The following is a 16695-nucleotide window of genomic DNA, read 5'->3' on the forward strand; positions in this document are numbered from 1 at the left end:
AGCGGGGTCACGTAGGCTGTTGCGCAGAGTCACGTACAATCCAAAATGGAGGAGCCCCGAGGTGCAGGGGACCTTGTGCGTCTTGGCGAGGGGGAACAGGACCACGCCACGAGGCCGGCTCCAACATATGGAAAACCATGAAATATGTTCTGGAATCAATTCACATGGTTGTCGAATTAAATTTGGCGCATGCCAAGAATGGATTTTCCAATTTGGTAGGCTGCGACGGGAGAATTTAGAAAAAAATAGAGGAGTGAAGTATTAAGAGGTGACTGAGTGGGCGAAGGGATATTCAATTCATCCTTTCATTCTAATTCACCCATAGCTATCATGATCAAGCTTTACTTTCTCCCACCCAGTCTTTCACCAAAATTTCTAATCCATTATCCACCCATTCAATAGCAACCCTTTCTTCAAACCATCCTTTCGCCCATCCATCCCTTTACCCACCAGCGCACCCTTTCACCCACCCACCCTTTCACTCATAAACCATTTCCTTTCTTTTAACCTTCCGTTCTTCAATGTCTCCCTCAAGCCATCAACGCTCATTATGTGAGATTTTGCTGAGTTGCAGATAGAGGAGGCCATAATATTAACTCAGCCACTGCTGTGGCTGGTAAAGCTGAGGGGGGGGTTCATTTCAGTCATTTCTGTTCATGACTAGTGATGCCATGGCAAGTGCAAGAAAGAATGTGACTTACTAGTGCCCGTCCCTGCTGCCGCTTCTCCCCCTCCAACTGACCCGTCTCCTCCTGCAGCGGCACTGGAGCCGGCATCACCAATGTACTGTGTGGCTAGAATAAAACATTACACATAATTTAGATGCCAGATACATCACCCCAAATACAACTACAATACAGCACTACAGTTAAGTTAGCACGTCTGTATCTTCCAAATATCACTCTGCGCATTTGATTGGTTGGTTCACAAAGTAGACAAATCAGCCGTGGAATCATGGTCAATGAAAGACATAGGGCCCGATTCACAGAACTAACTTAAGACAAAATCCTAAACTTACTACTTTTGGTATTCACAGAAGTTAGGATTTTGTTTTAAGTTTGTCTTAAGACAAACATAAGACAGACTTAAGACAGACTTAAGACAGACTTAAGACAGACTTAAGACAGACTTAAGACAGACTTAAGACAGACTTAAGTTAGGATTTTGTCTTAAGTTCGTCTTAAGTCTGTCTTAAGTCTGTCTTAAGTCTGTTTTAAGTCTGTCTTAAGTCTGTCTTAAGTCTGTCTTAAGTCTGTCTTAAGACTGTCTTAAGACTGTCTTAAGACTGTCTTAAGTTTGTCTTAAGACAAACTTAAGACAAAATCCTAACTTCTGTGAATACCAAAAGTAGTAAGTTTAGGATTTTGTCTTAAGTTAGTTCTGTGAATCGGCCCCATAGTGTCAGTTGGCAAATGCAATGCGAGTGGGACCTCATACTTTTTTTCCAGACTTGCTGCACTGTCATGGGAAACTGCTGGTATACTGTAACTATAAACAAGTCTGCAGCACACTATATTGGGGGGGGGGGGTGGGAACATGATGATGACCATGGCCACTCTCTCATGAACTTAGGTGTGTTAGAGCTTGACATAAGCAGGAAAAGGAAAACCTTCTCAACAAACATACACAGTGATTTTTATTTAAAATACTAGCTTACTTGGGCGTGCTATCTGAAACTTCACGATAGACAGCAACAACATTCCAATACCCTAGAAGTCCACAACAATCATAAAAGGACTTACACCAGTGCCACTGCCGAGGGCTCTGCTGAGTATCGTCGCCAGCTGACCAGCTTTTCCCGGACCTTCAGAATCGTCCCTCTTTGTGCCCTTGGGTGCTGATGAAAGAAATTATGAAGATAAAAACAAACAGATTAGTGATTCTGTTAATAATAATCTCCACAAAATGTTTTATGAAAGGCAAATGCAGTCGCTAAAACAGATCACCTATAGTACTACTAGTTTCGACTCTAGACTATTGACTGTTGTTAAATCCATATTCCAAATTTCCTTAACAAAAACTACATTTGGAACTAATGACTTGCAGTGAATGATCTTTGATTCTATCTATTCCCATTTCTCAAAACCCTTGATGAGACAACTCAGTCTCCCTTTTTTGCAATGCATAGATGCATACTTCACATCATCACTGTGAATTCAATTAAATAACCTGGAACTGTACGAGCTACATAAACAAAGTCACAGAGAGAACGTGCTACTCATTTATTCACTATAGTGACAGGAGAATAGTTTGCAATGGCTTCTAAATTAATCAGCCAAAGCGAGCACTAATGATGAGTACAATTAGGTAGCGCTCAGCACCTACCTAGCAGAAACTAGAAACTGGATCACACAGTAATATACCAGCGTAAACTAAACATAACTTACCTCTGAGTGTGAACAGCATGCTATACGGATTTTCTTTTTAGCATTGTAGAACACAAACACAACAAATTATTAATACTCACGGAGCCCCGGAATCTCAAAGCCTAGCAGGTCGAGCAGGTCCTGTTTGTGGTCCAGACTGTCTACCCAACAGTGGTTCAGCTGCTGGGCGCTGCACTGAACATGGCTGGTGGGTGGCACGCACGGGAGCACCATCCCCCAGCACCGCCAATGCTCCTGAAGAGTGTAGCCTCTATTGGGCCTGCCGCCTGCTGCCAGCATAGAGGGGAGGTGACGCTACACAAAAAAAACTAGTGCTGCCACCTCCTCCTCTCCAAAGATCATCCAGGGCTGCACACCTGGGTGGCGGCACCGCCCACACGGAAGTCGTCACTCTGCCATGGCGCTGAGTGGGGAAATTAGAAGAAGGAAAAGGAAGGGAAAGTAAAGAAGAAAGAAATAAGGAAAGATAGGGAAAAAAAAGTAAAAAAATCACAAAAACAGGGAAAAATCTACACAAAAACGTAAAATACACTAAGACATACTATTATAAAAAATGAAAATTAGAGCTTGAAAAGTAATAAAGGAGGAGGATTACAAAGATTAAGGACAGATTACAATTTATGCACAGAACCATAACAGAGAGCAGAAAAACAAGAAGGCCACGCCCATGCAGACCGTGTGGTGCTGTTCGTGCATGATTTAGGATGCAAGAACACATTTGAGAATCACGTAGTGCCGTTCACACGTGATTTTGGAGCGCACGGAGGCACTCTGCATTCCCAACGCAATGCAAACGGGTGCGTCGACAAACTCCTCCCGGAAGCAGAACTCTGCGTAATGCGGCAGATTTTTTTTTGACTTTGCGGAATTCCACGTAGTAGGACTCCGAGAACTCCACCCACCTCTAATATTTAAAAGGGGATTGCGCAACTGTAACTGCCCTTTTACTGACGTTCAATTGGCGCAATGCCCTTTACCATATGTGCAAAGTGCCATTAGACCACTTTTGGTGGCTTAATGCCACTTTGTACATAAGCTACCTTTTCATGCGTGCAATGGGCGTTGCTATGGGCTTTCTACCGCAACATCAGGCATTAGAATGGCGCAACAAGAAGAAATAATTTTATTTCTCCTCGTGTTTGCTTTTTCCAAGTGTGCTGTATTCTGCAACACACATAGAAAGAGCAAAATGCCATTAATGATTGTTTATGGGCAGGAAAGTTTTCCTTCCTTCATGTAAACAATCATTCCCTGAAATGCAGGCATCCTTGCACCATGGCGCAAGGGTGTCTGTGTTGGCGCTAGGCAGCTATTTTTAGTGGCAGCACTAGGGAAAACACAGGGCTCTGCGCTCCGTCATTTACTTGTACATATGCCCCCTAGTCTTAAGCGTCCATGCACACATTTGATGCATCACAAATGGAGGAGCTGACACTGGTGGAGGGGATGGGTGATGCTGTTTAGCGTGTACTCGGTGGGTGGGATGTCCCGGCTCCAAAATGTTAGGGCACTTAGGCATGGCTGTATCTCCTTTGATGCAACAATGGGAGGTGGGTGCATTACTTAATTGTCATTGTTGATGAAATGTTTTATAATGAAATGTTGGAGAAAGTTTGTATTTTTTTTTAAAGTTATGGGGCATATTATCAAGCATGTTATCGTGACTTTAGCACCCCTTTCCGGCGCTAAAGCGGCAAATTTTTTAATGGACTATCAACAAGGCCAGGCTAACATGCATTAGCGCATGTTAACCTGCGATAGCAGCCTATCTTGAAACGCAGCGATAAATATTGCTAATTATATGCATAGTTGGCGTTCCCTATATGAACTGCATTCAGAAAGTCGCTATCACAACTTCGCCGTATGAGCAACAAAGGCCCCGGACCCACGGTTATCGCTGGAATCTAACACCTATTTCAAACCTGACTTAACCATCCTGTGAATGGGAGGTGGATTGGATGGTTAAGTCCACACATGACTATCATCAAGCTGTTCATTATCGCCGCATGATTATCGCTGGAATGCCAACGTTAATGCAGCTTATTGCCGTCTATCACTGGTTTTGGCATCGCCTGTCAGCAAAGCGTTGCTAATACGCCGCTAACACGAGGATGTAAACCAGCGATAGACAGCGATGAGAGAACGCGCTAAGCGCGCATTGCGATAATTATCGCAATCTGTTGTTAATATGCCCCTCAGTGAGGCCTCGAAAAGAGAAGAATTTGCGGGACTGAATTTGTGTGCTTGTGTGAGTCCAAGGGGTGCTGAAGTGGGGGAAACGAAAGGAAGGACATGTGGTTGGAAAGAGATAAAAAACAGTGATGGAGAGGATGACAGGCTGAGGGAGTGGTTTCAGAAAGATGAGTGGATTAAAAGGACGCAAGTGACTAACGTGGAAAGAGGATTGCAGAGGAAAGCATTGTGAATGGAAGCATAGGAGTTGTTACTTATCTAATAGTGAAGAAAAATGAGTGCTGCTGAACATTGTTAAAGTCTGTAGGTCCAGCTTGTTTTAGGCACACGTACTTGTTGTGTGATGTACTTGGATGCACTAAAAGAAAACACAGAATCGCCTGTGATATTTGGCGGGCCATGGGGCAGGCATTCAGTCGCATGAATAAACACACTTCAGCAGCAGTTTCTTCATTTGGATGGCGGAGCGTCTCCCTCCCGCCCGCTGCAAGCCTCTCAGGAAAAATAAAATGGCAATGAAAATATTTCATTGCCATTTTATTTTTCCGACATGTGCACTCACCGCACTGCAGGAGCCAGCCTTCCCTGAGCCCAGAGAATGCGAAGTGTGTCCTCAGCTGTCTCTGACTGGCAACAGTCGGCAGGAGTTGTAGCTGGCTGGATGCTCCAAAGTGCGCATGTCAATTTGGCCGGCTGTCTTACGCCGCCTAAAGTGACATGCGCACTTTGAAGCTCTACACCAAGCTGTATTAGACAGCTGGGTGGAGACCAAGCACAGGCCTACAGGTCCTGGAGGAGCATCCAGCCACACTGCTCCATCCAATCCTGGTGATACTCTCACAGCAGGAGATCAGCGCCAGGATTGGTTAAGGGAGTTGGCTGGGCCCATCCTGGAGTGGAGAAAAAGATAGGGAGGAGCGAAGACGTGCAAGCCAGGTAAGTATTTTCATTTTTCTTTTCCTCCTTCCCTCTACTTCCATCCTTTCCCTCGTTTGAACATTTTCAAATTTTTAATGATCTGCTCTGCCCCTTGTCTGGCAGTGATCATTGTGCTTTTTCTCTGCACCCACGATTCTGGCTCGAAAGGCTACCAAAACTTGATGCCAGGGCACCGTTCTTTGATTAGCACCTTGTTGTCTACTTGAATGGGTGAGTCCCGAGCTCCCCATTTCTGACTACCTCACACATTTAAGACCTTCCTCCTGCTAAGAGTTTGCTGAACATCAATTTCCTCAGGCTCCCAGAAAGGATGTTGAGGAATGCTGTCATGCACGGCTCTCTTCATGCAGACACTGCTCGGGGTCACACCAATGGTGGTGCGTGGCGTCAGGCGATATTCTCGCAGGAAAGCGCAGATGGACCACTTTATTGGTATTCTCTCAAGATGTCAATTTGGATCACATAGTTCATTGTATGCATGAAGCGATCTACTTCTCCATTCGCTTGCGGCCAATGAGGTATTACTTTCTTCTGCTGTATTACTATTGACTGCAGATATTCTGCAAGGTCTTGGTTTTGGAAGTGGGATTCATTGTCTGTTATCAGCTCCTTGGAAAGCCATTCCAGTCGCCATGTCTACATGGAGCAAAACACTCCTTGCGACTACTGTCCCCAACAAGTCAATCAGAGTTCTTCCATTCATCAGATGTTCTTATAGATTCACAAACATTCTGAGGAGTTGGTGGTGGGGTAAGATTTTAAAGAGATTAGCAAGAATTTGTAGATTTACTATAACATAATGCTGGGAGATTTATCAACAACATATATCCTCATAATTTCAAAACTCTCTTTTTTACCTTATTGCAAACTTTCCTCATCCAAAATGACACACACCAGCCTCCCTTATATGAGCCCACTTCCAGATTAACCCAAACAGCAATTAGGAAACACCTTTTCTCCCATATCAGAGAACAGTTTCCCCTAATGCTGTTAGCAGAGATGAATGTCCGAAGGACACTGTGGATGAAAAAGTTTCTATAACTTGTTCCATTTGGCATATTCATTTAAAAATGTAGGCTGTTGCTGAAGTCATACATGATACCATATATTTATGGTCCTCCCAGATGGCGGAGTTCCAGCTAAGTGGTGAGTTTTTGAACAACAACATTCTTCTTAGCTTTCAAATTAGGTGTACTGTATTGTCGTTGAGGAAGTTAGCATGTCAGGTTTAATTGGAATGATTTTTTTTATTTTTTATAAAACCTTTATTTTTGTTTTCCGTAAAACAGCACTACAATAGGGACAGGAATTGACAGTGGGGGGAACACAGCTGGGGCAGATCTTCATCATCAAGCAGCACCACAAATCAGTACATGATTAATTATCAATTTTACCAGACGTTGGACAGCATAAACAGTAAAATAGGAATATCAGAATCTCAACAGGCATCCTCCTCGGTTGTACATCCACTAGCATCTGATTCAAGCTGATCGCTCAAGCGCCCCACAGGGTTCAGGAACACATAGCATAACTCTCCAAGACCTGAGGTCCTCTTCAAGTCTCTCATCCCTTTTACTAGCCTTAATGTGCATCTCCTCAGCCAAGGACCACTCATGCACATCCCTCAGCCAAGCATCCAGGGAGGGGGAGCGCGTCCCTATCCAGGCTATCGCCAGGACCAGAAAGAGTTGTAGTAATTTGTATTCCTCTTTGCGTTTCCTGGGTTTTGTGACAAGGCCAAGTAGACACTGTAGCGGGGACATCGACAGCCGAAAACCCGTGCCTCTTCTTATCATTTCCACAACCCGGGACCAGAAGCAGTGTATTTCAGGACAGTCCCGGCCAAATGTAAGAAGTCTGCCCTGTGGCACCACAACGGGGGCACATATTTGACTGCGTGGGGTCGATGCAGATCATACCCAGCGGAGTCATATATGTGCGATATAGGTAGTTAGAATTAATTAGCTTGAAGGGCGCGTTTCAGGACACTGTGTGTGTCAGTGTGTTTATAGCTTTCCACTTTGACTCCGACAGGGGGTCTGAAAGGTCGCCGGCCTATGCCGAGCGAGCCCTGGGGGGGGGGACTCACTACGTCTCATCTCGTAGCACTATAAAGAAGGGAGATAAGCCGATGGCCAGAGCTGCAACTAAGCATTGCGTCCAGTGTTTGCTCTGTTGGCGGGATGTTAGGGTATGTGAGCAGTGGGCAGCTATCTTGTGGCTCTCCTTTGCCGACAAAGGTAGAGACAAGCTTCTCACTGTAAAGAAGAGGATGCAGATAATTACAAAGTCTTGAAAAGTGCTCTCATTGATGGGTTTGGCTTAACCATTGAACAATTCAGGATTAAGTTCAGAGACACCCAGAAGGCACAGACTGGGTTGACTTTGTAGATTTTGCTACTAAGGCTCTGGAAGGCTGGTTACTTGGCAGTAAAGTGTGTGATTTTAAAGGATTGTACAATTTAATTATGAGGGAGCAGATCCTTAATAATTATAAAAATCAGTTGTTGCATTAGTACCTGGTGGACTCCGATCTGACCTCTCCCGAAGAACTGGGACAGAAGGCAGGCAAATGAGTCAGAACCAGGGTGAGGCAGAAAGTCAAGAACCAAGGTGGTGACTCTAAGAAGCAAGATTCTAAAACCTCAGATAAGGGTGGGGAGAAGGGTAAAGACGAGAGGTCTTCTCACAGGCCCCAAAAGTCTTCAACTGGGGGGGAGTCACAATCAAACAAGGGTAAAGGCAAGAAAAAACCATGGTGTCATATCTGTAAACAGAAGACCCATTGGACAAATGATTGTTCAAAGTCCAAGGAATCTACTCCAGCCACCACTGCCCTAAGGCAACTGTTCCCCCTAGTTCAGTTCAAAGTGGTGGTACACAGAATATGGGTGTAGTAGGGGTGTAGTAGGGTTGACCCTGGGATCTGAGATGGATTCTGGCCTAGTCAGAATTCCAACTCAGGCTGTGCTAGTCTGTGATGAAGGCATGGATATTGCCTCCTTATTTGTTAGTCCCCGTAATCTGGGCAAATACAGACAGCAGCCTTTGATCAATGGTAAGGAGGCCATGGCATACAGGGACACAGGTGCAAGTGTCAGAATGGTGACAAAAGATTGTGTGGCCCCTGAACAGATCATACTTGATGAGATGTACCAAGTGATCAATGCAAGCAATGTCAGGACAGACCATTCTTTGGCAGTTGTGAATTTCACCTGGGGAGGGGTAAGTGGCCCTAAGAAGGTTGTGGTAAGTGCAGACCTATCTGTTGAATGCTTATTGGGCAATGATTTGGAGACTTCCGCATGGGCTGAAGTGGAACTCAGGACACATGCAGAAATGTTGGGCATCCCTGCAGATGTGTTTGCTATGACTAGGTCAAAGGCAAAAATGTCTTCCACTGAACAGGCCTTGGATCCTGGAATAATGGACCAGGTGCCTTCCAAGAGCAGGAGCAGTAGGGGTAAGGCAGTGTCTTTCCCCCTGCCTCAGAATGCAGATCAGTCTCCTGAGGGAGATGATCTTGAGCCTGAATAGGAACTGTCCCAGAGGAGCTTGAACCTGATCAGGTTGAGTTCTTGGTGACAGGGGGCCCTTCCAGGGCAGATCTGAGCCAGGGGCAGCTGAGCTGCCCCACTCTTGAACCACTCAGACAGAATGGGGCTGCTGGGATTGCCAGTGGGTCCCATAGGATCTACTACCAGGAGGTTAGTTATACCTCTGAAGTTAGGGGCTTCCTATTGACACTGGTACATGACATCCCATTAGCAGGACACTTGGGCCAAAACAAGTCCTGTGGCAGACTTGTTCCTCACTTTCATTGGTCACATATGTCAGAGGACACAAAGGAGTTTTGTCGCTCCTGTATCACCTGTCAAGCCAGTGGTAAGGCAGGTGGTGCTACAAAGGCCCCCCTGATACCACTACCTGTGGTGGAGGTTCCCTTTGAGAGGGTTGAGATTGACATTGTTGGTCCCATGGATCCTCAAACTGCATCTGGGCACAGATTTATACTAGTGGTGGTGGACCATGCCACTAGGTATCCAGAAGCCATTCCACTTAGGACTACCACAGCTCATTTTGTGGCTAGAGCCCTCCTGTGAATCTTTCCAGGGTGGGTTTTCCTAAGGAGGTGCTATCAGACAGAGATGCAAACTTTATGTCTGGTTACTTGACTGGTATGTGGAAGGAGTGTGGAGTAAATTACAAATATACCATCCCTTATCACCCTCAATGCAATGGGTTAGTTGAAAGGTTCAACAAAACCCTCAAGGGCATGATTAAAGGTCTCCCTGAAAAGCTCAGGCGTAGATGGAAAATACTTTTGCCTTGCCTTCTCTTTGCCTACAGAGAGGTTACTCAGAAGGAGGTTGGTTACAGCCCTTCTAAACTTCTGTTTGGACATCCAGTTAGGGGTCCTTTATGTCTAGTGAAGGAGGGATGGGAGTTATCTCTCAAACCAACAGGATATTGTGGACTATGTACTTGGTCTCCGCTCCAGGATGGCTGAGTACGTGAAGAAGCCATCCAAAAACCTTGAGGCTAGCCAGGAATTGCAAAAGGCCTGGCATGACCAAAAGGCTGTTGTGACTGTTTATCAGCCAGGACAGAAAGTATGGGTGTTGGAGCCTGTTGCCCCAGCCGCCCTCCAAGACAAGTGGAGGGGACCCCATACTATCCTTGAGCAGAAGGGAGAGGTTACCTACCTGGTGGACCTTGGAACTCCCTGGAGCCCCCATAGGGTGCTCCATGTGAACAGGCTCAAACCATATGTGGACAGGGCATACATGGGCTTGCTCATGGCTACTGATGAGGGACAGAAGAATGAGAGTGATCCACTCCCTGACCTGCTCTCACAGAACCCTGATGATGGTTCAGTGGATGGTGTAGCCTTGGCAGGCAGCCTTACTGACCAGCAACAAACTAATTGCAGGAAGGTCCTCAATCAGTACAGACATATCTTCTCACTGACTCCAAGTCAGACTACCTGGTGCACCAATGAAGTGGACACAGGTGACTGTCTGCCTGTTAAAAATAAGATTTACAGGTAACCTGACCATGTCAGGGACTGCATCAGGACTGAAGTCCAGAAAATGTTGGATATTGGAGTAATTGAGCCCTCAGCTAGCCCTTGGGCTAGTCCAGTAGTCTTGGTACCCTACACCTCACACCCAGAATTGCAAGAGAGAGATGAGGCTCTGTGTTGACTACAGGGGTCTCAATGCAGTCACTAGGACTGATGCCCATCTAATACCCAGGGCAGATGAACTTATAGATACTTTGGCCTCAGTCAAGTTTCTAAATACATTTGACCTGACAGCTGGCTACTGGCAAATCAGATTAGCTGAGGATGATAAGCCAAAGACAGCATTCTCAACCCTAGTAGGCACTACCAATTTGTGGTGATGCCCTTTGGTTTGAAGAACGCACCTGCCACTTTTCAAAGGTTGGTGAACAAAGTCCTTACAGACCTGGAAGCCTAAATTGCAGCTTATCTAGAGACTTGAGCCGGGAGTCGGTGGCAGTGCTACAAGAAGACTAATCAGCTCGTGGTGGAAGACTGACCTTTTGCACGGGGAAACAGCGTTTTGAGGACTGCGAGGCCCAGCAGCCCTCTGCTTCCTGCTGCTGCTGCCTGCCTCTTCCTCCGGACCCGCCCCTGGACACCTGGTCATTGCTTTAAAGCTCGCGGCCCCCGCTTCGCGGGAGCCGCTCGTGGTGGAAGACTGACCTTTTGCACGGGGAAACAGCGTTTTGAGGACTGCGAGGCCCAGCAGCCCTCTGCTTCCTGCTGCTGCTGCCTGCCTCTTCCTCCGGACCCGCCCCTTGACGTCACAATATTTTCCAGCACACACTGATCCGCAGCGCGGATCGCAGCGCGGGCGAAGCCCGGGACAAGGGCGGGCCCTCTTAGGCCCTCAGAGACCGAGTGAGGCCGGGCTGGGCCCGGCTATTGATCAGTTGGTTAAGGTACCACTTGTATTTGTGTGCGCTTATTGCGTAACTACCAAAAAGGCTATTATGGCTGATACCCCTAGTAGTACCAACGAGGAGAAGACGAAAGTCATGCTAGCTGGCCCTCTGGACACTTATTTTAAAAAGGCGCTAAGAGTGGATGATTTAGTTAATTGTTTGGACAAAAGGAGATCAGAGCGTCGTCGCTCAATAGAAAGCTTGAAGCTTAGGTCTTCTGATAATTTGTTGCTGCAGGTTCCTTCCCGGTCAAGGGATAGTGGTGGTGCTGTGGTTGATTCTCCTACACCACCGCGCGATCTCTGTTTGCAAAAGGAATCTGCTCTTATTTCAGCTTCATCACCCTTAGAGTTGCCCTTACAAGAGAAACTTGTTAGCGTTCATCCCGACCCCCCTACAGATGTAACTAGAAGTGTGCAAGCACTTGGTAAACAGGTTAAGAAGGTCACTAAGCCATTCAAAGTGGCTAAGTCATTTGGGCCTCCCCCCATTAAAAGAAGATGCAAGAAAGGGGGAGTCTCAGTTAAACCTAAGTACAACTGTTCTGAGTTTGGGAAGCACGAACTGAAAGGTTTAAACTTATCTAAAGGGCCAGGAGTCGAACCAACAACTACTCCTAACCCTGCTCCTCCATTGACTCCTGATGTTTTAGAACCTGATTTGCCTTCCTTAAATCCAGGCTTTACCCCTGTCGTCCCTTTGTTATCTCCCTCCCCCCCTCCCTCTCCTTCGGTTGTTCGCCAGGATGCCCTGGTCCAGGTGATTAAGTCTCTTATTTCACCGCTAATTGAAGGTTTATTAAGAGTGGAGAAAAAACTCATGGACCTGGAAGCGATAATAAGCATAAAAACCATTCCAACAACAGGGCAGGGGAAGGCGGGTTTCGATAGTGTTACCGAAGTTATAGCGGCGGAACCTATTCGCCTCAATCACCTCCCCACTCTACCCCAGGTTACGGGTGAGCCGTCTAATTTGTTGGCGGTATCTCAGTCTGTGCCTGTGTCTGTCCCGATGTACAAACGAGACGATAAGGAGGGTGGGGGGATTAATCTTGTCCCAATCACTCTGCGGGATAGCAGGGAAGGCCCTAGTAATGGTTTGCTTGCCCCCAAGTACGTGCCACAAGTTGATCTGCCCCCCGAATCTGTACCCCTGGTGGTTGTTCTGACGGGGGTTCCGCCTTTACCAGTTGATAAAAGAGAAGGGTTCAGTGAGTTAAAAAACAAAACCATGTTCTGGCTCAATAGTTATAGACCTATCGAGGAGAAATTTAATGGTGAGATTTTACATGTGAGACGTCTCCCTTGGGTGGGCGGTACGACGAAAAACATTGCGGGTGACATCGTGGTAGTAAATTTCAGAGACCCTCGTGTAGTTAAGTATATTTTGGAGTGGCCTCTTGAAATAGGTAGTATTGGCATTGTTCCCCGTGCACTAACCTATTTTTACCCTAGATCATCGGTGTTTCCCCCTTCTGTCCCATCTAAGCATCCCTCCCTATTGCCCATTCCACCAGACACATATAGGCCGAACTACTTATCGGGCCCTTCAAACACCCAACAAATCACTGATCCTTTTGGGTGGCATCACATCCCTCCTAGTTTTAATAGGATCTCTAACAGAGGAGGTGTGAGAGTGAAGCCTTCTAACCCTTTAGTGTTGTCAAACAGGTTTGAAACCTTCTCTAGTCTGGCTGAATGTGATTGAAGATTAAAGCCCCATTGGGGCGGTGGGTGTCCAATAGGATTATCTTGCCTTAAGAACGTTGTTTGTGAGAGGAGTATGGAAGCCCACGGAGCTGTTCCTGTTTCTACAGGACTTACAATTATAAGTGGATTTGCTAGTGGTGGGAACGTATCCACCCCTCTCTCTACCCCCTTGGTTAACAGTACTGTAATCCCCTTGACGATAGACCACCTAGTCCAACCAGAACCCATAGGTATTCAAACCATGCTGGTCATGGATAGGCCTGCAGTATCCCCGTCAGATTTAAAATTGAAAGATAACGAAGGCCTACACCTAGTTTCTTGGAATGTGGCGGGTCTACAAAGAAAGTTGGTGTTGCCTGAATGGAATGTTTTCATCGAGCAATTCGATGTATGTATATTTCAGGAAACATGGAGTGTCCATCCTTTATACAAATCGGGTTACACCACTTTTTTCATACCAGCTCTGAGTAAGGGCAGGGGTAGACCAGCTGGGGGGTTGCATGTATGGATCAAGATCGCTCTGAACCTTAAAATAACCACCCATGTCTCAGGATGTTGTGATATCCAACATATCTCTTTTGAGGGGGGAACTAGTAGGATTGACCTATTTAATGTCTATGCAAGAGGTACCATAGGGGACATAAATTCAAGTACCTTATCCATTTTAGATCAGGCATTAGCAACTTGCCCCCCCACCTCTAAAATTATAGTGGGAGGGGATTTTAATTGTACATTCGAACCACTAGATGGTGACGATCCCTTGGGTATAGAGGAAGTGGATTCCAGATGGGGTATCCCGACGCTGTCTCTGCCCACAATCAAGAAATGGTCACCAAGGGTTATACAGATTAATTCCCTCATTGTAGAACATAACCTCAGGGCTCTTAATGGTAGGACCCCTTCTGACCCTGACGGGGCAATGACCTTTAATAGGTTAAGTAGCCCGTCAAGAATCGATTACATCTTATTAGACGTGGAACTATGGTGTGATCTAGTAGATATGGTGGTGACTCCTTCACAGGATAGTGACCATAACCCCCATGCATGTCGATAAGATGGGGGAGGCGGAACACCATAGAGAGGATATCGCACCCGAAGTCTACTAAGGAGGTGATACCTTTCCAAGGGAATCGAAGACTCAAGTGGGAGAAGGTTCAGTCGCAGACTCATAATTTGATAAAAATCAGGACGTTTGTTGAAGATCTGAGTATAGAAATGGGAGTGTTTGATCCGGACCTAGCGCCTGCACAGGGCATACTTTTTTCCCAGGCGTATAATAGTTTAACGGAGAAACTTGGGGAATTCTTTCTCCTAAAAGGTAATAATAAGGTCAAGAGTGGTGGCAGGGTTAACAAAAAAACTATATCGAATAGTCCCTGGTACACGGCGAACTGTAAAACTTCAAGAAATGAGATCAGAATTGCCTTGCGTGAAAAGAACCAACTCCGGGTTAGTATAGCCAGGAAAGATTACGCTAGGGCCTTGGAGCAAGCAAAACGTGTATGGGAAGAAAAACACTGGCAAGACCTCAAGACAGCTTCCATAGGAAAGAATTCCTCGCTGTTTTGGGACCTGATCAACAAAGCCAGGTTGAACAGCTCTCGCCCTCTAGATAACCATATAACAGGTCAGCAATGGCACTCCCATTTTTCTTCAATTTATGGTGGGCCAGAAAATTCCAATATCCCTATTGGTTCTGCCCCTAGTATTCACCCCAAGCTCCCGGTCAGGGAACCCTTTTCGACAGTTGAGGTGTTGTTAGCTATTAGTCACCTTACCCCTAAGAAAGCAGCAGGCCCAGATGGGATACCTGGTGATCTCCTCATGGAGGCCCCTGAGTTATGGGCTAACCTCATCGCAAAAATAATGAATCTCATCTCCCATGGCTACCCAGTCCCAGCTTCGTGGAAGGGAGCGGAGGTAATCACTGTCTTTAAGAAGGGTGACAGAGATGACCCTGCCAACTATAGACCAATCAGTTTGATTGACGTGCTACAGAAGGTGGTTGGCAGGGTAATTATATCTAGGGTCGGCACCTGGATGGAAGAATTGCATGTGTTGTCACACCTCCAAGCAGGGTTCAGGCAAAAGGTGGGCACGATGGACCAGGTCTTTCGCTTTTCCGCGATCTATTGGAAGTCGGTTACCATCAATAAAGGTAGTTTATACCTGGCTTTCATAGATCTTCGGATGGCCTTTGACCTGGTACCACGTGAGAGGCTGTGGGAGGTTTTGAAGAATATGGGATTTCCTGGCCCCCTCCTAAGTTTAATTGTGCATCTTCATGAAGGGAATTATGCCAGGATCAGGTGGGGTACCCAAGGGGAACTAACCGAAAAGATCCCCGTGAAGAGGGGTGTACGGCAGGGATGTGTCATGGCTCCCACTCTGTTCTCTCTTTTTGTGAATGGAGTGGTGGATTATTTAAGAGAAGAACCGGCTGATGCCCCATCCCTGGCAGGAGTTAAAATCCCCACACTCCTCTTCGCCGATGACACTATTTTAATTTCTAAGTCGCCGTCTGGCTTACAAAAGCTCCTGAACCGATTTAGCGCATTTTGCCTTGATAGAGGTCTTACAATCAATACTCTAAAAACTAAGCTCATGGCTCTAGCACCTTCACCTAGATTTAGAAATAATCTCTTACTTAATGGAGAGCCCTTGGAGCAGGTAGAATCATATGATTATCTGGGCATCAGGGTTAATAGTCGCATGAGCTGGAAGGATCACCTGGCTAAAATGGTGTTAAATTATAAAAGAACATCTGGGGCGGTTATGAGTGAATATCGTAAATCCAAAAGCAAGCCCCTCTCACCGCTCCTAACAATTTACGAAGGCCAAGTTCTCCCGTCCGCTTTATATGGCTCAGAACTGTGGGGGTTTGAAAATACTGTAGAGCTGGACAGGGCTGAAAACAAGTTTCTGAGAGACGCAGTAGCCCTCCCAGTCTCCACTCCCCTATTTCCTCTAAGGGCTGACATGGGCAGGCGCCCCCTTAAGGATATAGTGCGCTTACGCCCATTACTTTTCTGGGTTCGTCTGCGCAGGACAAGGGAGCTCCTGGATTATGCTGCCGCCCTAGATGAATTAATCCAGCTAAACACCAATAATAGGGTTAAGTGGCTGAGCAACTTGAAGCGGCTGGTGGTGCTCCTGGGTTTGAGCGACTCATGGGCAAACCAATCACCTCCGCCTAAGATGGTGATTAAAAAGCTCTACTGGAATCTAGTTCAGCAGGAAACACTTTCTAGTAGTTCTGTGGGCTCACTTACTGAGCGCTTTTTGTCCTTTAAGTGGTCATGGCGCTTCGAACCCTTTTTGGATTACATCGAGCAGCCCCTAGATCGATCTCTTTACCTGAAGGTTAGACTCGGGATCCTCCCAGTAAATGCTTATATCTCGGGGTGGAAAAATAATGTCGGCAAAAGGAGCTCATGCCCTGGCTGTGCAGCCCCTACTGAGTCAGTGGCACATTTCTTTTTTGCTTGCCCGGC

The sequence above is a fragment of the Triturus cristatus genome, chromosome 3_2 (genome assembly GCF_964204655.1).
Source record: "Triturus cristatus chromosome 3_2, aTriCri1.1, whole genome shotgun sequence".
NCBI lineage: Eukaryota > Metazoa > Chordata > Amphibia > Caudata > Salamandridae > Triturus > Triturus cristatus.